At 40.1% G+C, this 27,976-nt stretch overlaps 1 protein-coding gene and 2 non-coding genes across 4 annotated transcripts in view; 1 reads left to right on the forward strand and 2 right to left on the reverse strand.

Moving 5' to 3' along the window:
- LOC149063755 (E3 ubiquitin-protein ligase Rnf220-like) overlaps nucleotides 1-27,976 on the reverse strand; it is an 83,669-nt gene that overhangs the window by 36,614 nt on the left and 19,079 nt on the right. The window lies entirely within an intron of this gene.
- TRNAT-GGU (transfer RNA threonine (anticodon GGU)) lies at nucleotides 2,915-2,987 on the forward strand. Its single transcript has one exon. It is a non-coding gene; the product is annotated as a tRNA-Thr (tRNA).
- On the reverse strand, nucleotides 13,205-13,276 carry TRNAA-GGC (transfer RNA alanine (anticodon GGC)). Its single transcript has one exon. It is a non-coding gene; the product is annotated as a tRNA-Ala (tRNA).

Here is a 27,976-nt window from a genome sequence, read left to right on the forward strand (position 1 = left end):
GAGAAGATCTTCATCTGGCAGCACTTTGGGATTATCTTTATCACCTGCAAGAACAAAGTGAATAGGACAGGAACGTTTTTGTAAAGGAATCTCTCGCCTCTTTTTTTTTTTTGCTTCACCTCTGACATGGTAATGGTGCGGAAAATTCGCTAAACTCTCGCAGTTTATCCCCCCCACAACCAGAAACGACCAAAAAAAAAAAAACCCTCGGCGGAATCCTCCCCTTCGTGTCACACGTGATGGGGACCCGGAGACCCCATACTCGAGCATAAACATTCCTCCTTGGTTCCTCCCTCCCCTCGCGATGGACGTTTATCCCACCGTAAACTGTCTTTTTGCCGTTTTTACACACACACGGCTTCTAAACCTCCAGCTGCATTCACATTCGTCGAGTCTCGCCTTATTTTATTTATTGCAACCCGCACCGAAAGAAAAAACAATCTTATTCATGTTGTTACAAAACAATTCACTCTTTGTCAGACGCGTCACGGGGGTAGTTGATTTTGGCTCGGACCCAGCACCGAAAAACAACATGCATCTTCTACCTCCGGTTAAGAATCTTGCTGTCGATGACCCGTGATGCCGGTTCCGCACCAGCAGAACCAACACCTTCTACAGCAGAAAGCCTACGCGAGAAGCTCGTGAAGTCACTGAAGTCGTCCCCTTCACCTATAGTCATTGAATATACTGCAAAAAAAGGTAAAGATTTTTGCGTACGTAGGACTGCTATATCCAATGGCTACAAGTGAAATGGACGACTTCGGTGACGTCAAAGCTTCGCGCGGAGGCTTTCTGCTATAGAAGGTGTTGGCAGAAATCTGCAGAATTCTGAAGCACAAAAACCGGTTTTGTGGTATGGCAAATCAAAAGCGATCATTCAAATCACCAGCACTGTGCTAGACATACCTCAAAACCGGTATTTTGAGCTGCGGAATTCTGCTCCGTCAAACCAGACACGACCCGGGCTTTGTCCCTTCTGGGATGTAAGCCCTTATCCGTGTGGGTTGGATCGTGCTCGGTAGGGCCAGGGGTGCCGGGCCGGAGCGCCCGCCAATGAACCACCAGCAGGCGCCCCTTCCCGACACTCTGTCTAAGTCCTAGCTGCAAGCGCAAATCCTGGTCTTTTAGGTTGTAACCCCTCAGTAGCAGCTGCTTCCCCCATCCCAGACAAGTCCCGGATGAGCCCACGAATCCGAGCGATGGCCAAAGGGGCCCCAGCCACACCCCTGCAACCGGGTCCAAAAAGTTCCCAGGTTGTTTTATTAAACAAAAAAAATTAACATGGGTGCAAAACAGGAGGGAAATTGTTGTGGACCCGGCTTTAGTGTTATGATTCCATGGGAAATCTGAGCATTGTGTCGTCACCGGGTATCATGGCGGTTAGCGCCACGAAAATCCCCATATTCCGAAAGGGATGTGGTGCCCGAAATGTCGTGGGATTTTCTCTGATGAAAGCCTCTAGTCCACAGTTTCCCAAACTTTTTATTCCATCGCCCCCATTCATCGGAATTTCTTTCCTTTCCTCGCCCCCCAACTCGAATGAACCCATAGGACCCTTTGTTGAATCTGTAGCTTTTATCGGCCCCTGGAACATTCCATTGCCCACTTTGGGAAACACTGCTCTAGTCCAAAGCTGCAAGTCCAAAAACTTTCCGTAAATTAATCCATAACTTCTAAGCTGCTTTGGTTCTAGTCAGATATCCAAAAAACAACTGATCTTCAACGTTGCGGGCCCAACAAAAAAAATTTCCCATGAAACTCGAAGCTCAACAAGCCATGCTGCGGTACCTAGATTCATATGTGGTGTCTTAACGGCCTTCACATCCTGCAGCAGGGCCCCTAATCCGGGATATTCGGCGGCCCCCAAGCCAGATTTTTCCCGGGGCCCCATATATACTATACAAGGAATTTATAGTACAAAATTCGTGTCCATCAGTATACATCAGTCCAACCATAGACATAGAATAGTACCTACTCTTTCTTATTCTTACTCTAGAAGTCCAACCCTTGATGCGTTTCCTTGTTTGCTTTTTGTCAATACCTGTTTACAAATCAAATGAACAAATGAAAATCACCCCAGACATCTACGCTGAAGTCTATACTCAGCCATTCGCTTGTTCAACTATGCATACAGATACTCTAGAGGGCCACGAAATTGTTTTCACCACCAACTTTTAAGCCAAATGCCCAAGCCCGACCCTGCTCATGACTCGAGATGAGTTGATATCTTTTCAAGTCAACTAAGATATTCGTTAACTGCAAGATTTTCAGTTCAAGTTACGACCAGTTCCGGACAGGGCCGTCGTAAGAGTATCATGGGCCCCAGGGCCAATTGATTTTTCTGGGGCCCTACCAAACAAGTTCTCGAAAATTTGAACCAGATCTCATTTTTGTGAGGCCCCCCATGCCTTAAGACGACACTGGTTTCGGACCGTACAGAATCACATCACATAGGTGCCAATTCTAAAACTAAGAATATGTAGAGATATAGATGGCTTCTTTCTCAGCCAGAGATATCAAGGAAACAGTTATTTTCAGGATATTATGCTGAGGTGAGCTCGGAAAGAAAAGTCATCATGTGTCCGCCGGGACTCGAACCCAGGCCTCTTGCATACCGGGCAAGCATGCTACCATCTACACCACTGGAGACACATGAATCTGCCTTCCTAATTTCACGCACTGTGTCGTGAGGCGCTGAAGTAGAGGCATTAGTAGCCTCTTAACTTCAGGAAATGGCCCCCGGGTGGGACGATTTAGAGAGATATAGATGGCTTCTTTCTCAGCCAGAGATATCAAGGAAACAGTTATTTTCCGGATATTATGCTGAGGTGAGCTCGGAAAGAAAAGTCATTCATCAAAAGTCACTTCAGCGCCTCACGACACAGTGCGTGAAATTAGGAAGGCAGATTCATGTGTCTCCAGTGGTGTAGATGGTAGCATGCTTGCCCGGTATGCAAGAGGCCTGGGTTCGAGTCCCGGCGGAGACATGATGACTTTTCTTTCCGAGCTCACCTCAGCATAATATCCGGAAAATAACTGTTTCCTTGATAAGAATATGTAGTTTGTCACGTGATGAAATATTTCGCTGCCGGAAAAAACGTCATACAAATAAAAAAGTAAAATTGAAGATTGCATATGGTGACCATATGATCGGTTTTCCTAGGACATTACCCTTTTTTGCCACAGTTTTGGCCGTCCCGACCTTGTTAAATAGCAATAACCCGCATTTTCGATGAAGCCTCTTGAATTTTTATTCTTAACTGAAATCAAGGGTTAAAATTATTTTGCCAATTTATAAACTACTACTATGTCATGATAATTCGACTAAGAACATTAGTCATTCTAAATACATAGTTATTGGTCATTTTAATACATATATATTAATATATATTAGTCGTTTACAAGTGAGTATAAATTATTGGTCATTTTAATACATATATATTAATATATATTAGTCGTTTACAAGTGAGTATAAATTATTGGTCATTTTAATACATATATATTAATATATATTAGTCGTTTACAAGTGAGTATAAATTATTGGTCATTTTAATACTAGTCATTTCAAACCTTTTTTTCGTAGAACTTAGCTCTTCATTTCCTACCATTAGCGATTCTTTGGCGAATTTAGCGTTGGTTGGCAAATTTGTTACTTTTGGCATCGTATTAGGCGACAATTAGTGTGATGGAATCTCAATATTTTCCGTATTTCTGTCGAGAAAACTTGATCAACCTAGGATCGCAAGGACTGAAGGATTTTCTTTAAAGTTTTTCAGTTCGTTCGGAGCCACAATTTGAAGATTTTTAGGGGTTTTTTTCTTTAATATACGAGAAAAATCTGGAGAATCCGGTTTCCCACAGGAAAATTTTAACAAGGCTGAAAAAAACCAAAAGCAGTGGCACCTATGCGATCACACCATATGAATCAATAGAGTTGTATGTTTTCAGTGAAAATTTTTCCCACCCGTACATGAATGTTTCTATTAAAAAAAAAAAAACGAACCCGCAACCACCATCTTAAAAGGAAAAAAAGAGAATTTTTGCATTTCAGAAACAAAAAAAAATTGCAAAAAGTAACAAAAAAACAACCAAAGAGCAAAGAAAACAAGAAACTGCCATTTTCGTTTCCCAAGGAAAAATAGACGTAAGAGCTCTCAAAAATACAAGTACGTATCACATAGAAAGAAGAAGAAGAAGAAAAACAACAAAATGCCAAAGATGCCAAAGAACAGCACAATGTGATAGACATTCTGATTTCCATATACCCATTACCTTCGATGTACATCCAGGGAAAAGTGCATCTGCTACCCTAAGTTTGATCCCTCCATCAACTTCCACGAGAATACGGGAAAAGTCGGGATACGCTCTCACCGTCCTGGATACAGGAGAAAATATATATATATATATATATATATCCGAAGAGAACGGATTTACCGGGACAACCTCTCTCGGTACATTCGTCTAGATTCAAGAAAAACACACACAAACTCAAAAAAGAAAATTACGAAAATTCTCACTCCACACACACAAAAGAAAAGTGTATAAGAAGGGTATGAGAAAATTCACCCTGCTCCTGTTTCTCTGGAAAGTTCTATTATCCCCTCAAATACCTTCCGTAGGGTTTTTTGAAAAATAGAAGATGAATTTCTTAGAGTTTTTTTCCCTCTATCCCTATTTCTTATATATATATATATATATATAAAATGTATAGTTTCGTTTTTCTGTGAGAGAACAAAAGAGAGAGACAGCAGACATACCTCCTTGAGATTACGGCCTTTATATATATAAGTGATGTGGTTAGGAGAAGAACCAGATGGGCTGAAAAGTTTCGGGCCTCATCAAACAGCAATTTGTACCTTTGGCGATGAATCCGCAGCCGCTGAAATGACAGCTTGTGTGCGTGTTTTCGCCAAGTCTGAATTTTATTTTATTTTATTTTTAGAATTTAAATTTGTTAAATTGAGGGAATGATGAGATTCGAGTGCTAATCCATGATGAACGAGACGTCAGATGCAGACTGTTGGAAGGAATTAGCTTGCGTTTTACGGGGTTAATTAGCGTAATTAAGAGTTTTTGGTTTAGAAGTTTTTGAAATATTTCTGGTAAAGTATGGACTGGGACAAAATAAAATTGTCTTTGATTCGCATCATTTTCTCTCGAAAAATTCATGTGCGTAATTTCTCTCGCACTTCTTTTTTTTTTTCATTTTGATGGAGATTTTAGTGAGACGATACAGGGAAATCTCGCTGGTTATCGCCAAATGTTGCCTGTTTACGATTAAATTATGTTCTCTAAGGACAGTGTTTCTCAACTGCCGTACCGCGGCCCTGTACTGGGTCCTGACACCAGTCACACCGGGTCGTGAATAGCTCACCGATTCATTTTCACCCATTTATATTCCCGATTAGGCGTGCGTATGGCCGGGCCTTCCACTCACATAAAAGAAATCAACCGGACCGCGGGCTTCCAACGGTTGAGAACCACTGCAAGGGACACCGTGAAAGGTCATAATCCAAAACAACTGGTCACATTATTCTAAACCTTCATCTTGGGATGATATCTTCAATGCCGATAGATGTTTATCTCGTTTTGTCTGGAACTTTACGATTAAAGTTACAGCATTTCAATTAGCTTAAAAATCGAGTAAAACACCGTAAAATTGCAGCATCATAACCGCACAAAAGACCGTAAAACTGCATGATCAATAATCGAGCCCCATACCGTAAATCTGCAGCATCGTAATCGCGCAACAGACCGTAAAATTCCAGAATCACAATCAGCAATATCCGGAACGTGATCTTGAATGATAATCTTGGTAATCTAATCGGTGATATATTGGTAGTAATGACGCTAAGTAAACAAGAAAATTGTTTGATTTCGTCTAAGTAGCCAACAGAATACTTGCCAAATCGAAAAGAACAAATAGGCATTCGTAAAATTTCTTGGCAAGCAAATCATATTGCGTGGAGAGAAATTTCGGACAAAATAAGTCCGAAATTTCTTTGCACACTTTTCTGAGGCTTTGTGACGCCCTTCATATGCTGCATAAATTTCGAAAAACTGTGTTGTCCTCGGATGCCAATTCAGTGCAGTCACATAGAAAATTCCGGGCACCAATTCCAATATCCCTAGTTCCCATGGGAATCGTTAAACCTTGGTTTATATTGCTAAGGGCGGTATTCACTGACATAGTTCAAACTATAGTCACAATTTTTTGATAAGATCAACACGGATTGGTTAAATTCAGGTTTTTAACCAATCTATGTTGATCTCTTATCCAAAAATTGTGACTACAGTTTAAACCAGCGGTTATCAACCGGTGCCCCAGGAGCACCCTGGGGCTCCGTGTGCACTTCCCAGAGGCTCCGCAGCCACTCCAATAAAATAAAATAAATCACTAAATTTGATAAATAAATAAAAACACGAGGCTTATAGGGTTCCGACGTATAAATTAAAAACCAAAAACACCTCCTCGAGTCAAACAAGGCTCCGCTATCGAAATTATAACACTGGAAAGGGCTCCGCGATCACAGAAGGTTTAGAACCACTGGTTTAAACCATGTCGGTGAAAACGGCCCTAAACCCAGTGCTACGATACAACCGTAAAGTGTTTCTCAACCTATGGTCAGCGGAGTACGACGATGGCATAAGCGGTCCGTCGGCAGACTTGATAATTCAATTTTAAATTGAAAATTATTCAATTGTTATTGATATTAGTAATAGCTAAAGTGTCCAGATAAAAATTACACGTTCACGTACTCGTACTCAGGTTCGTCATATCGCATCGGGGAAATTACCATCCTAAATACGGCTCATCAATGACTGTAGAGGAACATGCAATTTACGGCAATTTTTTCCAATTACTGCTTGTTAAAGGGGACAGGCTTTCTACGAATCACAGTAAACCAGAATGTATTTCACGGGGCGGAAAAACAATTATAGACAAAAAACACTCGCATTCAAATGACCAAGTGACCATATCTCATTGAGAAAAATACGGGAAACGGTTATCTTTAAATGCGGTAAAATAGAGGCATTGCCAAATGTCACCAAAAACGATGCAAAATCACCAATTGTTGTTGAAAATGTCGAAACGGAAGGGAGCATTAAGGACTACTGGAGATTGTGGGGAATTGAAAAGGGGTAGACAAGCAAAAAACGCGCGCGTTGAACTTTCGTCACCTGACAAATATGTGAGATATGTATAGAGTCGAATCCCGTTATAACGAACTCCAAGAAACCGGAGAAATCACTTCGTTATAATGAAATTTCGTTATGAAGGAATTCCAAGTTTTTGCATTGTTCCTATGTAAACTTATCTGGGGGAATTAGAAACGAGTTCGTTAAAACGATATTTTCGCTATAACAATATTGGTTAAAACGGGATTCGACTGTATATGTAAGTTATGAAGATTATCTTTCTTCACAATTGTAGTAAATTTTACGAATTCAAATACGCATCGTGGAAAAAAACGGATAAATGAACAAAAAAAAAATCAGAACAACCAAAAATAAGGGAATGTCCCGTAATACGGGACATAATCGGTCCGTCGAATTGTTTCAGACATTTTATTTGTCCTTGGCTTCAGAAAGGTTGAAAAGCGCTGCATTAGAGAGTGGAACGAATGCTAAAAGACTGGCCAAATAGGAAAACATTTAAATCAGACAAAATCTGAAGTTTGCTTATGGGGGCCTATGACGCTATAAATGGGAAGCTGACACATGGGAAAATAATTAAATGAAGAACCACAAATTTTTCAGAATAAGAATAAAATTTTAAGTACAGCGTATCATACCGCATTTACTGTACATGAGGTATTTCTGGGGTCCTTCCCGGAAAAATAAATAAACACCATGATATGCATCAGGCAGGGACAGTGCCGTTTAACGCATGGGCCCACCGTGGGGCCTAAAGAGAAGAGGGGGGCCTCATAAAAATGAGATTTGGTTGAAATTTTATAGAATTTACCAGGCAGGGCCTCAGAAAAAACTACTTGGCCCGGGGGGGTCCATTGATGCTTTTAAGACGGCCCTGCCGCAGGGATGCCGTTAATGTAGAAAGTAGGCACAGAATTTGGTTCATGACAAAAGTTCGTAATTGGTCAATGGTCACTGATAATCATCACGAGCACATCTATAATTATTCTCCAATAATAATCCAAACCTTTTCTCTCTCACAATTATTCCCACAACGTCACTTGCTAAATTCCAAAGAAACAGAAAATTATACCTGTATGGTATTCATGTATATTCCATAATAATAATTATTATTATTTTAAACATATAGCATTCCAAACATACCAAAGATTCTTTCATCACCATCATCATAATAATAACATTCAAAGCGCGGATTTTTGTTGAAAGCTCCACACACCAAAAGTGGAGTCACTCGTGACCGATCGGTCATGATTAACATGGGGAGAAAAACCATCCCATGATATTCACAAGCTTTGAATCCCAAAATGGGAACAGGAGAGATGTATGACCATCTTTTTTGGCACTGTTTTACATTTCCTGCACGCTCCTGGAGGGTTTTTTTTATAACCACCCCCAATCTCCGGCGCCCCCCTTTCCGACTCCCGCTGTATTTTGCCAACCATTCCTCCCCCCCCCCCTCCTCCCCCCAACAGCTTTAGAGATGACCGGCCACCACAAAATGCATGTTGTTCCCAAATCTACACTCATCTCTCACTCTCTCTCTCTCTTTCCAGGATATATATCCGTATCCGGGGCCCGATTCTCCTCTCATCCGGGTGCTTGGGCCCTTGACAAATTTCCGGGATTTTCTAACGATTTGTCACGGGGGTGGGGAGACGTAAAAAAAGTGGGGGAGCAAGGCTGAATTGTGTCCATAGGGCGGAGAGGATTTTTTTTAGTTTTTTTTCCCGAGCCGGGTATAAGGCTCTTGGGAATCCGGAACGAATAAAAAAAAAATACTAGATACTGAAAGAGACGGGCCACATACTCTCAACAAAACTGAGGGGGGCGGGGGGAGCTGCGGTTCTATAATAGCTTCTGCGTGGCGCGCTAAGGCGCTGTAGAAGAACTGCGAGGAGGGGATGTCCGTTTTATTTTTTATTATTTGGTCACTGTATAGAGAGCCGTGAATGTAAAGCCATTTATAATAAGTTGCTTTTCCGGAGAAGTTTTCCCTGAAGGAGATATACAAGAGATTCGTTTGTGATGGTCAAGTCACATGATCACTATCTGATGAACTTGGTTTTCCGTGGTGATCATCATTGCTGGTAAATTATAATACAGTGAAACCCCTCAGATACAGTCACCCCCTTTTTTTTACGGCCAAATAATAATTTCCCCTTGCGTAATAAAAGTATGCATTTCAAACCCCTTCATTAACGGCCACCCCCTCTCTTTTACGGTCGAGTTTTTTTGTTTTTTTTTTCGTCCCGCCAACGTCCGCAAATGAGAGGTTTTACTGTACCATCATTGCTGAGAAATTACAATCGTCGGAATGCCAATCATCTTACAGATCTGACTGCAATAAAATCTCTCTTCTGCGGACAACGGTGGGACGAAAAAATGCATCCGTAAAAGAGGGGTGACCGTTAATCAGGGGTTTGAAAAGTATACTCTCTTATTGAACACGGGGAAACTGTTATTTGGCAATAAAAGAGGGGATGTCCGTTAAAAGGGGGGTTTTACTGTATTTGTACGAGTTCGGAAGCTTCTACTTCTACTGGAAAAACGCGGATCCCCCCCTTGATTACTGCTTGGAGAGATCATCATTTGTTCTCATTGAATTCTTTTTTCTATCCTTATTTTGATCGGTTTGGTTCCGCATTAATTCTTTCACGTATTAGGATATATCTGGATCCTTAGTTTTGGATCTGTTTGGATCCTTATTCGTTCTTATTGGATCTTCCTGAATCTCTATTCATTTTCCTACTTTTTTGGATACATCTGAATCTGTTTGAATGCTTGTTTTTTCTTACATATTTGGATCCTTATTTTTTTCTTATTGGATTTTTCTGTATCCTTATTTCCACACGTATTTGGATATGTCTGGATAGTTTTCCGTCTCTATTTCCTTTACTTTAATCTGATTAGGACCCCCCAATTTGTTCTTTTTTTACCTTTTCTGCATCCTTATTCATTTTCATTTTCACCACGTATTTGGATACGTCTGGGGCTGTACTACCTCCTCATGCTTATTCTCATCCGATCCGAATTATAAGCATCGGTTCATAAGCATGACGTTAAGAATAATCCGAAAAACGATACCAAGGAATTATTCGTAGGCTCACTCCTTAACGTCACGTGACGTGAAAGAGGGAAAATCGCTTTCTACACAGGGAAAAGTGATTTTTCCCTTTGGCCGATCGACCACTGACCAATCAAAATTAAGCTTGGGGTATACAACTACTACTATACATTTACTGAATTTTTTGTTCAACGACGGTGGCAACGCAATTCAGTTTTACTAATTCTTTCCTCCATGTAATGCACGTGCAGGACATTTGTTGTTGTTGTTTTGCACATTCTTTAACGTTAAAAACGGAAGGTGTTAGCGGGGCTATCAGCTAGATACATTTTTTCATTCTTTTTAAATGGGGAGGATGGAAAATAAGAGTATATGAAGAGTTATTTCTATAATTAAAATATATTTTTCAGCGTGTAAATATTATTCAGAAAGATATTTCAGCATTCTAATTAATTTGTTGAAGTTCTTTTTAAGCCGCGTACTTCATAAGGAACTACCGAAATCACATTGGGATAATAATGTATTGTCCTCCATTGCCTATTTTGATGGACGTGGGTGATTATTACACTTTGCTTCATTTATTTTATATATATATATATGTATATAATTTTAGGATAATATAATTATATCATCGAGAAATATACCGTGAAAAAAAAAATCTCGAAAAAATATAGCTGTAGAGGGAATTATCGTTATATCGAACATCGTTGTAGCGAGGTTCCACTGTATACTATACACTTGGATTTCTAATTGAATCCATCCAATCAATTGTAAAAAGCCGACGAAATTGCACAGTTTTCTTTCAAGGAAAAACACCACTCAAGTCATCGTAATAAATTTCCAAGTCCAAGAAATAAATTTTTAATTTTTCGTATTTTCTACTTGCGATGGCGAGTAGAAAATACGATCATCCGATGCTTAAGAAGTGGGTCTCCCCTATCCTTATCGTCATCCGAATGTTCGGAGAAATACGATGCTTGTTTTCGGAGTACGGAAATTTTCCTTTCATGCTTATATTGTCGTAATAGTCGGGGATACGGATCGGATTCCCGATAAGCATGAAAAGAGATAATGCAAATGTTCTGCACGTGCATTAAAAATGAATTGCGTTGCCACCGTCGCTGAACAAAAAATTCAGTAAATGTATAGTAGTAGTTGTATACCCCAAGCTTAATTTTGATTGGTCAGTGGTCGATCGGCCACTGGAAAAATCGCTTTTCCCTGTGTAGAAAGCGATTTCTTTGATTTTCCCTCTTTCACGTCACGTGACGTTAAGGAGTGAGCCTACGAATAATTCCTTGGTATCGTTTTTTGGATTATTCTTAACGTCATGCTTATGATTCGGATCGGGTGAGAATAAGCATGATCAGGTAGTACAGCCCCTGGATCCTTACCTGGATCTGTTAGAATCCTTATTTGTTCTTCTTTAGATATCGCTTGGATCATCATTTTTTTCCTTACTGGATCTTTCTGAATCCATAATTTCCCACGTATTTGGTTGTGTCTGGATAATTTTTCTGTCTTTATTTCAATCCATTTAGGTCCTCATTTGGTTTCTTTAAATAATTCAATTGGTTCTTATGTAATATTTATTGGTTCTTTCTGAATCATTTATTCAGATTTTTTCGGGTCCTCATCTCCTCTGAGATATGTTGCATCCTTTTATTCGTCCTTATTTGAATCTATTTTGACACTTATTGTCTTTATTTCGATATGCTCAGAATCTTATTTGCCCTTGTTATATTCATTCTGTGTAAATCCGTGCTGAGCGAATTCTAGTCACCAGGTTGCCATACATGACTAGAAAATTAGTATGGGCACTTAGAATGATTGGCGTCGCACCTAAATTGGTATTGGCTTCTAATTGTGATTGCTAAATTGGAGTTTAAGAGTGACGCGAAATTTTCTAATTTCATTACATTACACCTTTTAATGTGAAAAAAAAGTAAAGGAAAACAACAATATTTAGGACCGATTTTCTTGAGCAAAATACCATGATTGGCTCCAAAGAAATCATGCTGGCACCTAAATATTCTTTCGATATGTCAAGCCCTGGTGTAAATCACTTATTTATCTTTTTTGTCATTACTTTGTGTTCTGTTTGGATCCCTATTTGTACTTATTCGGATCCTTATTCCTTCCCATTTAGATTAGTGTGTGTGTGTGTGTCCTAATTTTTCTTATCCTCTTCACACCTGAGCTAAAACTTTACAAAAATATCGTTTCTGATTCATTATTCTTCTTTTATTTGGGTATCTGTTTCGTTCCTTATTGTCTCAAATTAAGATAGTGAGATAGTAAAATATTTTTTGAGTGGGAGCCCTGTATCAGTGACAGATACAGGGCTCCCACTCAAAAAATTAGAAAAAGTAGGATGGTGGGGGGGGGGGGGGCCTATAATCTTCCAAAGCAAAATGACAGAAATGATTTGGTAATAAAAACAGTTTTTGGCCAAAATAGGGTATTAGCAATCACGGAGATAATTCTTTTCTGTCTCTTCTCATAATATGATCATGTAGCAGTGGGGGTCTCCCAGATATAATCACGTCTCCTCGTTTTATTAATGATAGTAAACAAACTTTAAGTTTATAAGCAGTAATTCTATCAGCTCTGCGGTAGTGTAGTGGTTATAGTCATAAACATTAACCTACACTGATAAGAATCCATCTAATGATTTTCCATCGAGAAATAAGCATCAGTATAAATATAGCGATTTGATTTCCATTTTCTCTATTTGCCAACCTGCCTTTTTTCCTCTAAGAATGTTCCATAGGATGGATAAAAAGTATTCATAATCCACACAAGTTACCTTTTCTTTCATAATTTAGTTCAAATAAAAAGTTTGTAAGCTTTATCAAACTATTTTCTCTTACGTCCTACATACATCTTAGAAAAAATATGAAAATATAGAGAAGACTGGATGTTGTGAAGATATTTATTATTTAAGATGTTAATTTTTTAAGGAAGGAAAAAACTCAGCTCTGCCTCTACCGGGAGTCGAACCCAGATCCTTCGATTGCCGGACGAATGCTCTGACCACTAAGCTACAGAGGCGATAGAGATATTTCTTCGCTAGAGCGTATATATGCCGAACGGAACCGTGCAATGGACGGTGAAACCGATCAGCTAATAGCTCATGGACGACGAGCCACCAGATGGCTATATATATGACATGAATGTTGCTCTCCACTTGTTAATACAAGATATACAGAATAAATATCTTTACAACATCCAGTCTTCTGTATATCTTGTACTTACAATTGGAGAGCGACATTCATGTCATATGAAAATATTAAGGGATCAAAATATAATTGTGTTTGTACAGAGCATCGTGACACCCGCGCCCTCCCAACACACTGGAGCAGGTGCCCCCGGCCAGGATTTTTTTACGGGTCCTGCATAAGGAATTTATTGTGCAAAAACTAAGAAAATTATGACATCCATCTTGGACCCCTGGGTTGCAGCCCTCGTATAGATGCCTCATATAAATGCCATGTCCGTTCCAATGGGAGGAAGAAGTTTCCGAAATAAATCAAAGAATTTCATGATTTTTGTCACATTAAAAACTTACCAGAAAGGAACCCGTGAAACCAGGACTTGGGGGGGGGGGGCACCAAAAGTAGGCCTACTAAATTAGGAGCACTATTCCGGGGATACTTGCTGACCGGTCAAAAATAAGTATGAGAAGCAATTTGCGAACCGGCGAAAATAAACGTGAGAAATAATTTGCGGACCGGCAAAAAATGAATGTGAGAAACAATTTGTGGACCGGCAAAGAAGAATGTGAAATAATTTTTTGGACCGGGAAAAAAATGTGATTAATAATTTGTGGGCCAGTGAAAAATAAATATGAGAAATAATTTGCCGATCGGCAGAAAGAGATATGAGGAATAACTTGCGGACCGGCAAAAAATGAATGTGGGAAACAGTTTGCAGACCGGCAAAAAATAAGTATGAGAAGCAATTTGTGGACCGGCAAAGAAGTATGGTGTTGCCAATAATTTGCCATAATATTGCCAAATAGTTTGCGGACTGGCAAAAAATAAATGTAGCAAAGAATTTGGGGCAGAAAAAAAATTAATAAATAGGAAAAATAACTTGCGGATCGGCAAAAAAAATAATTATGTAAAATAATTCGCACGTGTCGACAAAAAATGAATGCGCTTAATAATTTGCGGATCGGCGAAAGATTAATAAACAGGAGGAATAATTTACATACCGGCTGACAGCAAACTTACAAATATACCAAATTTATAGACATTGTTATTTTTTAAATCTGCAATTATGTAACGAATTCATAGATTTGACGAAATTCTTTTGCGGACCGGCACCGGTCGTTAAACCAGTGGTTGAAGAACACTACCCTAGAGTGCCGCCAGATATTCGAAAATATGCGACCAATAATCCAATCAACACAATTTTTTTTTCTTCAAATAAGATTTCATTCGGGAAACTAGGTGCTAGTGACGTCATAGGAGCTTACACGCTGCGGCATCCCGGTTGGGAACCGCGAAATCTCAGCGATGATCCGACCTCCTTTCCGCGCAAGAAACAGTTTCTGTATCGCGGCGCGTCGGTTAAGGTCTCCCGTAATAATATTTGAGGGGACGATCCTTCGTTTGGATTGGCTGCTCTCGAACATCCGGGACTTCCTTTGAGAATTCCGTTTCTTCCCATTCGAAATAAACTACTCTCTCCTCGTTATTTTACAGGTATACCGACTAGTTATTATTAGGGCAGCGTTTCTCAACTAATGGTCCGCGGCCGATTCAAAAATTTAGCTCTATAGAAAATTATTCAATTATATGTATCTGTAGGGCTCCCACTTGTCCTACTTTTTGTAATTTTTTTTTTTTTGTCATACTTTCTAGGTTTTGTCCTACCTTTCCAACTTTTTTTTACAAAATCCTACCAACAAAATTTGTGTAATTGATTTTAATTGATCATCGATATATTGTCAAATAATACAAATGCAGATTGCAATTAATGATTCTGCCAAAGCGGATATTGTATCGTTTTTCAAGTTATTTGTGGGAGGGGCGTATGGGGACCATTGTGTTTATTAATCTCTCTGTTACTCAGTTCGAGGGTTCAACTAGTAGTTCAACCCTACTAGTCATTAAAAAGTTCTGTCTGGAGGGCAAAAGTAATTTTGTATTTGCTACTTCATGGTAGTGCCGTCTTAACGCATGGAACCACCCGGGCCTCAAGAGGAGAGGGACCTCACAAAAATGAGATTTTTCTAAAATTTTCTTGACTTTACCAACCAAGTAGGGTCTCAGAAAAAACCACTTGGCCCGGGGGCCCATGATGCTCTTAAGACGGCTCTGCTTCATGGTCTTGGACAGTAACAAACATTCATCATTCATTCAAAATTATGGTGCACGTTTTGTGCATTGGTGAAATAACTGTTTTGCATAACAAAGCAGTTGGATACACAGGCCTATTCTAGGTATGTAGCATTCAATTGTCTTCTGTACTTTTAGGACATGCAGAGGCATAAACAATATTTATAATGCTCGGCAATGAGCTAGAAACTACAATGCTGCATTTGTCAAAAACGATTACAATATCATTGAACTGAAAAATGTAAACAAATCCCTTCAAAAGAAAATGGACAACGCAGTAAAACCATCCCGTTCACCTTGACTTATTTACATTGGGCCTTGCAGTGTTTTCATAATTTGCTGTGCATTGTCGGAGACAGTTGACAGACTGTGGGAAGACTCCAAAGAAAAAAAAAAATATTGTAATGCATAAGTAGTATATACATGATCATGGGGCCCAGATATGATCATGTAATAGAGGGCTTCAGATATGATAATATGCCCTCGCTTCACATATCAGCGCCCCATAATAGTGAATTTGCAGTGCCAAAAAATATATATAATAATCGTCCCGGACCCTTTCAGTCCCAACCTTATGGGGGACCATGGGCAGCTCGTTGAATACATGGTACACCTTTTCAAGAATCATGTTATCCATCAACAATCCTCGATCCAAAATTTTCGTACAGCAGATGGGTAAGGACAGTGGATCTCTCGCGGCCCTGGGATATCAAATGGAGGTGGACGGCCATGGGTGAAAAATAAAATGGCGAACCATCGCAGGTAATTGGAGGGCCCACAAAGAGCCATGAAAGCACACGTACGCAAATGTGATTTATGGTGAATATAATGTGATAAAAATTACCAAAACCGCTTTTTTGCGCCCCGGAATTCAGCGGGTGTGGACACATTTGAAAACACCGCCCAGGGACCGTCTAAACAGTACCGAGGGCCCTCGGCAAAGTGATGGTCTGAGGCTCCTACCCAATATGAGGTACCTGCCTACAAATTTCCATAATGACGAGGTCTGTAATGCACTTGAGGGCCCCCCCCCCTGGTCATTCAGACACCCAAACGCCCCCCTCCAAAGTATTTTTACTTGGCCCAAGGATAGAACGCTCATCATCCTGTATCGATTTTCTAGTAAATTTCCCCCTCCCCCCGGGTGCCATAATGTGACTAGTGCCTAAAAATATGTACGATATAGCGGCACAGGAATGCTCACAATAACAATATTGCCGACAAAAAAAAAACCATATGGGGGCGAAAAGGGGGAATAGGAAAAAAAAAGGTCATCGTCCAGAGGCCTGATGGACGTTAATCAGTAGCAATCTGAGGATAAATGAAAACCCATCGATCTTAGTCAATGCTTTATATATATATATAACGCCAGGTTCGATCGCCCCCACCTCGTTCACTTTCAAGGAGGGAGGACCCCTCCCTACATCCAACTGGATGGCCACTGGGCATTATTCGCCCACCCCCGCTCGCTCTTTCTCTCTCTCTCTCCTGCCTTTAAGTCTTCCTATGGCATAGTAGCAGATGATCGCCGGTGAAACGCCTTGCCCTTGTTCAATTTACACGGACAAGGGTCTTCCCGTGGCCCCCCCCCCTTTTTTTTTAGGTTGCGACTTGAAGAGAGGTCATCGGATTTATCGCCCTCTTTCTTTGTGATTCTTTTGTCGGAGAATCGGATTATTTTTTTAATAGGATTTTTTTTTCCCACCGTGTCATCCTTTTTTTTTTTTCGGGTAGGACGCGAGCACCGTTGTTGAAGATGAAGAGCACCCCCCCCCCTATATACAATGTACTGACCGAATGCTCAAATTAATCGGGATTACGACAATATTTGAACGTGATTTTTGCATGTGGTGTTCAATTGTGCAGACCGGACTTAGTGTGCATATGCCCAACCCATGTCCCGTGGGCCAAATGTGGCCCTCGCAGTCATCTGATGTGGCCCACGACCTTAAATTAAGCCCAAGTTAAAATTAAGCGACTCATTTACTGATCACTTGAGGGAGTCGTCGCATATTGACAGATTATTCAAATGATCCACGACACATTTCTGATCACTTGAGTGACCCTCGACACATTTCCACATCACTTAAGTGACCCGTGGCACATTTACAGATCAGTCAAGCGGTCCGCAACATATTTACAAACCACTTAAGTGATGTGCAGCAAGTTCTAGAGCACATAAGCGGCTCGCGGTGCAGTTCCAGCTGATCTCCCCGTTAAAAAGTCTCGCCACAGCGAGCAACAGGCCTACAACGTTACAAATATTCAATCATTACACTTCACTCACAATTTGAAGTATAGATGGCAGCACTCAAATACTAGCACACAACACTAGCTACACACTCAGACTGTTAGGTGCACTCACTTTGTTCCAGACCCTGCCACGAAGCTGGGCTGGAAGAGATCTCGGCAACGGGATAAGTCCGGTGGCAGAGACCCTGGCGTTCATTCATTCATGCAGTTTCAGATCACTTAAGTTACCCGTGGCACAGTTTCAGATCACTCAAGCCGCCGGCGGCACATTTCCCCCATGACTCAAGTGGCGTTAGGCACGTTCCTGGATCACTTAAACGGCTCGCGATACGTTCCCAAACCAATGAAGTGGCCCGCTCTCTTCTAAAGGATGAGCATCCTGAGGATAAAATTGAGATTAAGAATCGAGCACTCTTGGATGTTTCAGCGAGCACCAGGTTGAAGATGTCTGTGATATGCGGGAGGGGGAGGGGGGGGGTGATCTATGGAAACATCTTAACGGTCAAGACAGTGGGGGCGAGGGAGGTTTCGAACCGGGACTATTGTAAAGACTTTCGTAATTTCGGGAATGATATCTTTTAATTGTTTTAAAAGTTTGATAATTCTGAATTTCTCTTTGTTTTTTTCCCATGAATTATCATGAAATCCTGAACCTGTTTTTCTTTTAATAATTTCCCGTTTTTATTACGCAATTCTGTGTTTCCAATCATTCCTGCAATTTTCCAGTAGTTCTGAAATAGTTTGTTTCATACTGACGGATAATAATGGTTTGTTTCTTATTGGTGGATAATTCTGAAATTAATTGTTTCATATTGACCGATAATTCTGGAAAGAAAATTCAGAATAAATTCTTACTAGAATTTACTCTGAAATTCTTATTCTTCCATTAATTTCTGAATTTCTTCCATTAATGCTGATAATAGGTTCAACTATTCTGAAATTTCAGTATTTCTGATGTTAGGCCTATATTAAATCTTTCTGAAGAAAAAGCACACACTCTTCAGAATTCTTCAACTTCCAAAATTACTTATTCTTTCAGTTCTGAATTGTCAATAATTTTTAAATTACTGCATTTCTTTCATTAATTTTGAGCTTTCAACAATTCCGAAATTAATTCATTATTCTATAAAATTATTTGAAATGTAATTAATTTGGTAATAATTTCAGGGCCGTCATTTCAACTTTTTCCGGGGGGGGGGGGGGGAATCACATGTACTCAATTGTATGTATATATACACACACACAACCATTTTTAGTGTATTGTCAAAAGCCGGGGGGGCAACGGCCCCCCTCCCCCCCCCCCCAAATGACGGGCCTTAATAAATTTTATCATAATAATATCAATATTTTTTTCCACCGTGTAATCGATTTTTCTGGGTAGGGCGCGAACCCGCGCACCGTCTATGAAGAATTAGAGCACCCCCTTATGAAATTGACCATATGCTGAGTCCATGAAGTTAGAGGTGAAAATTAAATCGGGATTGAGGACCGAGCACTCTTGGGTATTTAAGTGAGCACCACAGTGCTCAGCTTGTCGCAAGTGAAGATGTCTTTGATATAGGGCGTCAGATATGAGAAGGGGGGTCCTGGGATATAAATTAATGAAAACTTTGATCAATTCGGAAATCATCTTTTCTAGCTATCTAATGTACAAACTATTCTGAAATTATCTTTCAATAATTCCGAGTTTTCGATATAAATTTGAAATTATTTCGTTAATTTATTTTCAGAATTATTTTCTTTTCTTCATTTTTTGTGAAGCACACTAGAAATCACTGCAGATTTGCTGTATTGCTATATTTTCGCCCAGGGTTAATTTTTATAAGCAATATTTGGTGATTTCATCTACAACTGGCAATAATTTTAGCAAGAATTGGTAAAAATTAAGAGATCCCCAATATCCCGTACTTTTGTAGATCAATTATGGTCAGCGCCGAGTACAAATACAAACACAACGCCACAACAAGCAAAATGCCCAACGAGGTGGCTGAGAAAAAGATGCCCATAAATAAATATGGATGTCATATATTTCAAAATACAGCAACCCCATTAAAAATGCAATTAACACAAATTATAAACAATATATACACATGATAAAATACTATACAATGCCCATAAAGAATACTTATGGTTGTCTTATTCTAAGAATGGACAGAGCTTCTCGATTTACCCCAACATGTAACAATGAAATAGCTACTTTATGCATGCACAATGTTTGATTAAACCTGATTATATTTTTCACCAAAAATAGGTCTTGAAAACTTCAAATTCGGTTTTAACGACGGCTCGGATATAACGACAGAATTTAGTAGAATCTTCGATGCCGTTATAACCGAGTTAGACTACTACTGAGCCACACGTCGTTCATATTCCATTGCGGTCGTTATTACTGAGTTAGGCTTTGTTTTGGTGGTGGCCCCCCCCCCACTCTCTCGAAACGCTCGGCATTGTCTGATCTTGGTGGCAAGTCTCGTAGGCATCGCCACCGTAAACCTTGTCAATTTCTATGTGATCCGGTTTTCCTCTCCTGGGAACACCATTTGGTTTTAAAGGAAAAAAAGGCATATTTATAAATTAAAATCAATATCATTCCATATGGAGGGCAAGCTCTTAATACAAAATGAAAAACCATTTCAATGAGACGTTCCACCAAATAACATACCCTTAAATATATTTCACTCGGTTCTTAAATATACGAAAGAAACTCCCGATCCCCTATTTTGGAAATTTTCCCGGATTTTTGTTGGTTTTGTTTTTCTCCAAAACTGTGCACTTATTATTCACCTGTTCCCGCTCACTCTCAGTGATCTCTTCACTCATCTTGACGTCTTTCTCGGGTAAAAAATACATCTCGGATATAAAAACAAGGGGATTCATCTCTCTCTCTCCGGGAGCTTTAAAACCATCCCTGTGCCATTTCCCTACCACCACTACCACCACCAACAACAACAACCCCGGGAAACAGCTGGATCAGGATATCACGTAGTCATTAGGGTCATTAGTACCCGAGCACCTCTTCCACTTTTACATCTCGTTTTTTTTTTTTTTTTTTTCTTGGGGATACTCCAGAGAATTTTACATTATACTCCTTTTCTCCACTCTTTCCCATGACCACATACATTCCCATGACCATTTTCCTCCCCCCCCCCCCCGCATTATATCCCATCCGAGCACTTTAGTGAACTTAAAGCCGTTTTTGTTTTTTTTTTTGTTTGAGGAGGGAAAAGCAAAGTTACCGCAAAAAGTGATCCCTCGAGGTGCTTATCTTGCGGAACATGCGTATTTTTCATTTTTCACAGAAAATAGGAGGGAATCCTCCCCCACTACTATGGTAGAGAAATACATAAACGCCGTCATTTTGTTTTTTCCCGATTCTAAATCCATGTTAAAACGGTTATAAATCCGGGTATATTTTGCGGAGTGTGTGTGTGTGTGTGTACCGAGTACTTCTCTGGTTTTTTTTCGCAGGATATATAATTCCTGATCTGCATTTGACAGTTACTTCCATTTAAATGGTCATTTGATTCCGAAGGTCCGCCCAGTAGCGTCTTGACGAAGTGTCCATGGATGAACCCCCTCGAGACCTATGTGTATTTGTACGCGCATTCAAGAATATAAAGTGTGAATTTGGTTCACAGACGTTTTCTGAAGATGAAAAACTGTCGCGCGCACACAGACAGAGTAGGATTCTTCGATTGTTTCAAAAATCCCGAGAACTGCAATCGTGGATCCAGCTATCTAATCTCTCCCAAGAACCCAATAACATTGGTTACATTTGTTTGTCCCGTAAAATGCGGGATGATCCAATGCACCAACACAATAAGTCTCTTCTCCGACACATAACCCTGAATCCAACTGACTCCGCACGATTAGCAGCTGAAGGTGTCTGTCTTCGCTCCATTCGAAGCTGAAGATATCTGCTTTCCCTCCATTAAGCAGCTGAAGATATCTGCCTTCGCTTAGTACGCATCTTAAGATATCTGCCTTCGCTTAGTACGTATCTTAAGATATCTGCTTCGACTTCATTTGCAGTTGAAGATGTCCACCTAAGCTCCTTTCGAATCCGAAGATGTCTGCCTCACGCTATATTTGCAGCTGAAGATATCTGCCTCGGCTTCATTCACAGCTGAACATGTCTACGTTCGAGTCGCGGATCCAGTTGCGAGAGGGATAGGAACAATTGTCCCGTCCAGGAGCCATATGGAAAAATTAGTCTGTTCCGTAAAATACGGGATGATTCAGAGACCTTAAACAGTTCCCTCCCCCCTCCCGACACATCGTCACTGGATCCACGCCTTGAGCACTGTCTATGACATAGATAATGATCAACCTTTTTATAATCTGGGCCCACTTAAATGGCCTTTTAACTAGCCGCAGGTCACTTGAATGCTTTTTTTAACTGTTCACGGGCCCCATATTGAAAATTAATGAACAAAAACTTCCAAATATCGTGATGAAAATGTCATATAATAATGATTTTCAAAGGGCTCGAGTCAAACAGGGGCTCCCTAATCATTGAAGATTGTATTTATGATCTTGAATTATTCTGTAAATTTTTGTTTTTTTACAATTCTATTACCTTCATTCAATGATTTTTAATGGCAAAAAGGCATTTCATACCGTGCACCGCCCAGGCTCTATCGACCATTGCCAATTTTAGCCATTGCCCCGGGTGAGGGGGGGGGGGCTGGGCGATGGCAAAAAGGCAATATTTATAGAGGTAAGAAGTCAAAAAAGTGGGGGGACTCCAAAAAATGTTCGGGGTTAGGAGCCTCCGAACTCGTTAAAATGGCCCTGATTAGGATTACCATTTTTTCTCGGAAATAGTGCCACTCGCAATCAGGTCCGTCTTAAGAGCATTATGGGCCCGGGCCAAATGACTTTTCTGAGCCCCTACCAGGCAAATTCTCGAAAGTCTGAACCAGATCTCATTTATGTGAGGCCCCTTTTTCTCTTGAGGCCCCCCCCCCGGGCCCATGCCTTAAGACGGCGCTGCTCGCAATAGATTTTCACGACACAGATCCGGAAGTGACTATCCTTCATCAATTGAAACATTTCATATTTTTCCATTAACCCACATATTCCCATTCATTACGCACTGCATCCTGCTTGTAACGTTCCCACTTAGAACGTTTTCCCACTTTGTACGACTGATTTTTGTGGTTCTAAATATTAATAATACTCACAGAGAGAGAGAAATTTCCCGTTTAAAGCTTTTACCCGCTTACAACATTTTTCCACAGCAACTTTATGAAAAACGTTATAAGCGGCATCGATTTTCTTCGGTTTGCTTTGAGGGTCGCATCAGATGACTTCAGGAACCACATTTGGCCCGCTATTCCGGGTGGCAAGTTTTAGGGGTAACAAAAACATTTTACTGTAGATATCCTTCTAGTTCCACGGCCTCTCTGACATAATTTCTAGTTATAGCAATGGTTCAAGGGTAAAATCATGTTTTAAGGAGTACATGCCGAACCCATGGCCCACGGGCCAAATATTATCAAGAGTCATAAGATATGGCCCACGACAACAAACCTAATTTTGTAGAAACAAACTCTCTAATCGGCACATTTATAGATCACTTAAGTGATATGCTGGAATATTTACAGATGAATTGAGTGACTCTCGGCAAAGTTTCAGATTTCTCAAAAAGCTCGCTGAATATTTTCAGATCACTTGAGTGACCCACGGCATATTTATAAATCACTTGATTAATCCGTGACACAATTCCAGATCACTCAAATGGCTGCGGCACATTCACAGACTTAAGTGGCCCGCGACAAGTTTTTAAACTAATGAAGTAAACTTATGATTTTTTGAAAGTATGTACGCTGAGCGAACTGAGAGGCTGCTACTTCAAGTTGTGTAGGAGTCCTCAAAACAAAGGGTGTTCCTAAATGTTGAGCACCCTTGTTTTGAGGCATCCCAAGTAGCAACCTTTCAATCTGCACAGCGTACGTACGTACTTTCAAAAAATCATAAGGACCTGATAGCATTAACATAGGATTCCCACATCTTAAAGCCGGGCTCATAGACTGGGGGGCTTTTTTTTTGACGGGATCTCCTAGGCCAAGATTTGGCCCGGGCCATAGCCCTGTCAGCCAAAAATAATTCAGTTTTATGCAAAAATAATTCGTCAGTTTCGGCTACACCGCCCCCCCCCTCCTCTCAAATATCCATTCCCACCGACACCTGGACGGGCCCAGATAACTCATACTTGAATGACCGCCGTCCACTTTATCTCACGATAGAACAGCGCACGTGTTACGAGGCCGCCTAGTCCATTTGAATATGACTTTTTCAACACGTTTGTGTATAAACATCAAAGGCCCCCTCGGATAACAGTCGGAGTCAATACCAGTAGCCCTTTTTTTTTAGAGAGTCCGGTGGGCTTTTTTTCCCTCTCTGCGGCCACCAACACTACTTGACTTTCCAATTCTTATTATTCTTTTCGGGAAGGCCAAAATAGAGAAAAAAAAAAGGCCTTCATTGTTAGGCCGATACTCGGTGCAGGTGCGAACACATTGACGGGTTTCTTCTCATGGAATGTGCCAAAGAAATGGGGGAGTACTCGCATACACATTTTCAATGTGAAGGTGTACTTTAGAATGGAGGACAAGAACATTTCTCCAAGGAGAGAGTCCTATTGTCGATTCTCTTTCTTTGGCTTTTTCGAGAGGATGATCCATGACTCCTCCGGTGACTCCAGAATTTGTGTACATGAATAAAATTGTGATGTGAATATTTCAAGTATGGCTCTTGAGGAATGTCGGGAGGACATTCTTTGGTATAACCGGAAAAAAAGGGCATTGGAGTGATTCAAGATTTGTCTAAGGATGCTTTTGATGAGAAGCTTTTGATGTCCATGAAATATTTCAAGTTTGTCATGTCACGGGACTCAAGGACGGTACAGCCAGACTGAAGACAGCCATCTTGAATATTTCTGGGGCCCCCCTATCAATTTTTTTTTTTTTTTTTTCAGATATATCAGCCTTTCTCGACCTATGGTCAGCGACGAAAGCATAGGTCAGTGGTTCTCAACCTTTGGAAGCACGCGGCCGGGTATCATTAATTTTTGTAAGTAGAAGGCCCGGTCAAACACACTAGACTAACGGCGAACGAATGGGGAAAAATTAAACGACCAATCAGTAGCGGCCCGGTATGAATGATGCCAGGGTCGCGGCCCGTTGGTTGGGAAACACTGGTCCGCGGGAAGACTTGATAAAATTTATCACCCGTTGTAACTGATATTGGTAATTATCCATATGAGTTCAAATAAAAATATGCTTTCATACTTGGGTTTACCATACATCATCGAGGAGAATACAGAAAATCACGATCCTAAATACGGGATATCACTAAACTGCAAAATAATTGCAATTCATTGCTTTAAATCCGTCATTCCCAACGTGGGATCCACGCCCCCGGGAGGTCAATATGATTTTTAAGAGAAAAGGGGGGCAATTTTTGATTATTAAAGAGATGTGTCAATCATGATTTGTGAAAGTTTATATAGTTGATGGAAAAATAATTTCTCAGAATTAATGAAGAATTAGCTGGATATAATTTGAGAATTAATGAAAATTCATATTTAGCGGCAAAATAATTTGAGAGTTAATAAAAATTCATGTTTAATGGGAAATTAATATTTGATAAGGAAATAATTTCAGAATCAATGAAAATCCACAATTAATGAATGAAAAAATAATTTCTGCAATAAAGAAATTCATGCCCAATGAAAAAAAATAATTGACAAATTAATAAAATGTCATATTTAATGAGGAAATAATTTAAGAGTAACAATGAAACTTAATATTCACACACACAACAATGGAAAAATGATCTTAGAATACGTAAAATGTTCCAGTAATGTAGGGCCTCCCTATTCGCTCCGATGCCCTGGGCCCCGTTGGTTTTATCCATAGACTAAAGATATGATTATTTATTTAAAGATATTAATTATAATTATTTAAAGATATTAATTATAATTATTTAAAGATATTAATTATAATTATTTAAAGATATTAATTATAATTATTTAAAGATATTATTCTAATTCTGTGGTTTTACCCATTGAGAATAAAGATACCACGCATGGCTTATTGGCCCAACTGGGCTCCATGGAAATTTTTTTTTTTTTGGCCTACGCTCATGATTTTTATTTATTTATTTTTGGACCAGGTTTTAGGGCTTTCCAGATTTTGGGCTACCCCCAGAATCCACGGGGCTTGGGGTAGGACACAGGGCAGGCCCATCATTTAGGGGGGGCAGGGGGCCGTTTCCCCCTTCCCGGCTTTTGAAAATAGACTAGAAATGGTATATATATGCATACATTGAGTACATGTGCTTTGCCCCCCCCCCCTGGAAAAAGTTGAAATGACGGCCCTGAGACACAGGGCTAATTCAAGGTTCAGAAGAGCGCAGAGAGAAACAAAGAAACTTTCGGAGAGTGGTTCAAATTCACGGAAAAATAGATTGAAACAGCACTTATATAAAGAATTTTTTCAATATATTTTACACTTTTTTTTCCAAATTTTCGATAATTTTGGGCAGCATATACCCCGCCTCCCCTCGTGTATGCGTCTTTCATGTGGGGAGGGGGTAGCCATCAGAGAGGAATTTACGAGATGCTTTGGTGAGACATGACGAGAAAAATAGAGAGAAGGTTGCGGAAAAAAAAAACTGTTTTTTTAGTTATTTCTTTCATTAATTCTAGAATTGATCGTTTTTTCAATGTTAAAATGCTTAAAATGATCGGCGGGCAACGACAAAAACCTCCCGAGTTGCCAAATGCGTTCAAGACCTCGGCGTCATTGAATGGCAAGCGCTGCTGATTCAGGATCGGCATCTCTTAGTCCAACCCTTGATCGATTTTGGGGCTTAAGTATGGCGCAATTTGTGATTAATTAAAAGTAATAATTTTATATGAATAAGCAGTGGCGTCGGAGCCGGGGGTGCTGTGGGTGCTCCCACCCACGGAAGTTTGTAAAACGGGTCCAAGCACCCACAGAATTGATTCAGAAATCGAAATTTCCTACATGGGACTCAAGACGAGCACCCACAAGTTCGAAACACTTCCGACGCCCCTGTGAATAAGTACAACTTACAATAAAAGTGATTGAAAATAAATAGACAAATTTTAGTAACTTTTTAGTAATTTTTAAAAATAACAGAAATATTTTTTAAGTTTTATTTAAGAAAATATTTATTAAACAGAAAGAAAAATGTCGGAAACTATGCAGTTTAATAGTTAATTCCATCAGATGGTGCTCTTAATATATTTCGTGATTCGGATGATGCCGACCAATTGTAAATCGAGATTGAAATGAATTTGACGATTCCATGAATTTTGAGTGGCGGTGAATTTTCCGTGAATCGTGATTATCGACCCTTTGAATAGGAAGGTTTGTGAAAAAAAGGCGGATGTGTGTGTGTGTGTGTGTGTGTGTGTGTGTGGGTGTGTGTTTCTCAACCTTTGGGAAAACAAGGACCAGTGAAATGAGTGAAACAATTTGGCGGAACACTTGTGGCCCGTATTACGGGACATCTCTGTAATTTTCGTTGTTCCGATTTTTTTTTTATACATTCGTGCCTTTTTTCAACGATATTTTAGATTCAGACCATATTTTCTTGAGGTCTTCTCTGCACTGGAGGAAACCGGACCATGCCCGGGTGGGCCAACGCGTTAAGACGGCACTGCGTCCAGGTATGCCGTGGTAGCCGTTTAAGGACCTATACTACTACTAACACTACTCTACTCCATTCGAATTAAGACGGCAATACATCCGGAATTTCCATGGTGGCCGTTTAAGAATCTTAAACACTTCTCCATTCAACGCTAGCGTTAAGACGGCACTGCGCCCAGGCCTGCCGTGCAGCAGTTCTTTCCAATCAACAGTTGCCTCGAAAACTTCGCCCGATTCGTACGAATACGCATTTCCTATATATATAATTTTAATTACATTTCCCCCCTTTCCAGCCTCGGAAATGCCTGGCAAATCGATAATTCTCCCAGACGCTGCCAGGATTCCGATCCCGACATCGCTAATACATCAGTGACACTTCACCAAATCACAGTGATTCCGCAACATCGATTAACGGTAGAGACTTAACTGAAAAATTGGTCAGAAAATAGAACACTCAAAAGACGTAA

The sequence above is a fragment of the Pholcus phalangioides genome, unplaced genomic scaffold, assembly GCF_987345545.1.
Source record: "Pholcus phalangioides strain wild (caught in Gottingen) unplaced genomic scaffold, Ppha-v1.0 ptg000043l_1, whole genome shotgun sequence".
Taxonomy (NCBI): Eukaryota; Metazoa; Arthropoda; class Arachnida; order Araneae; family Pholcidae; genus Pholcus; species Pholcus phalangioides.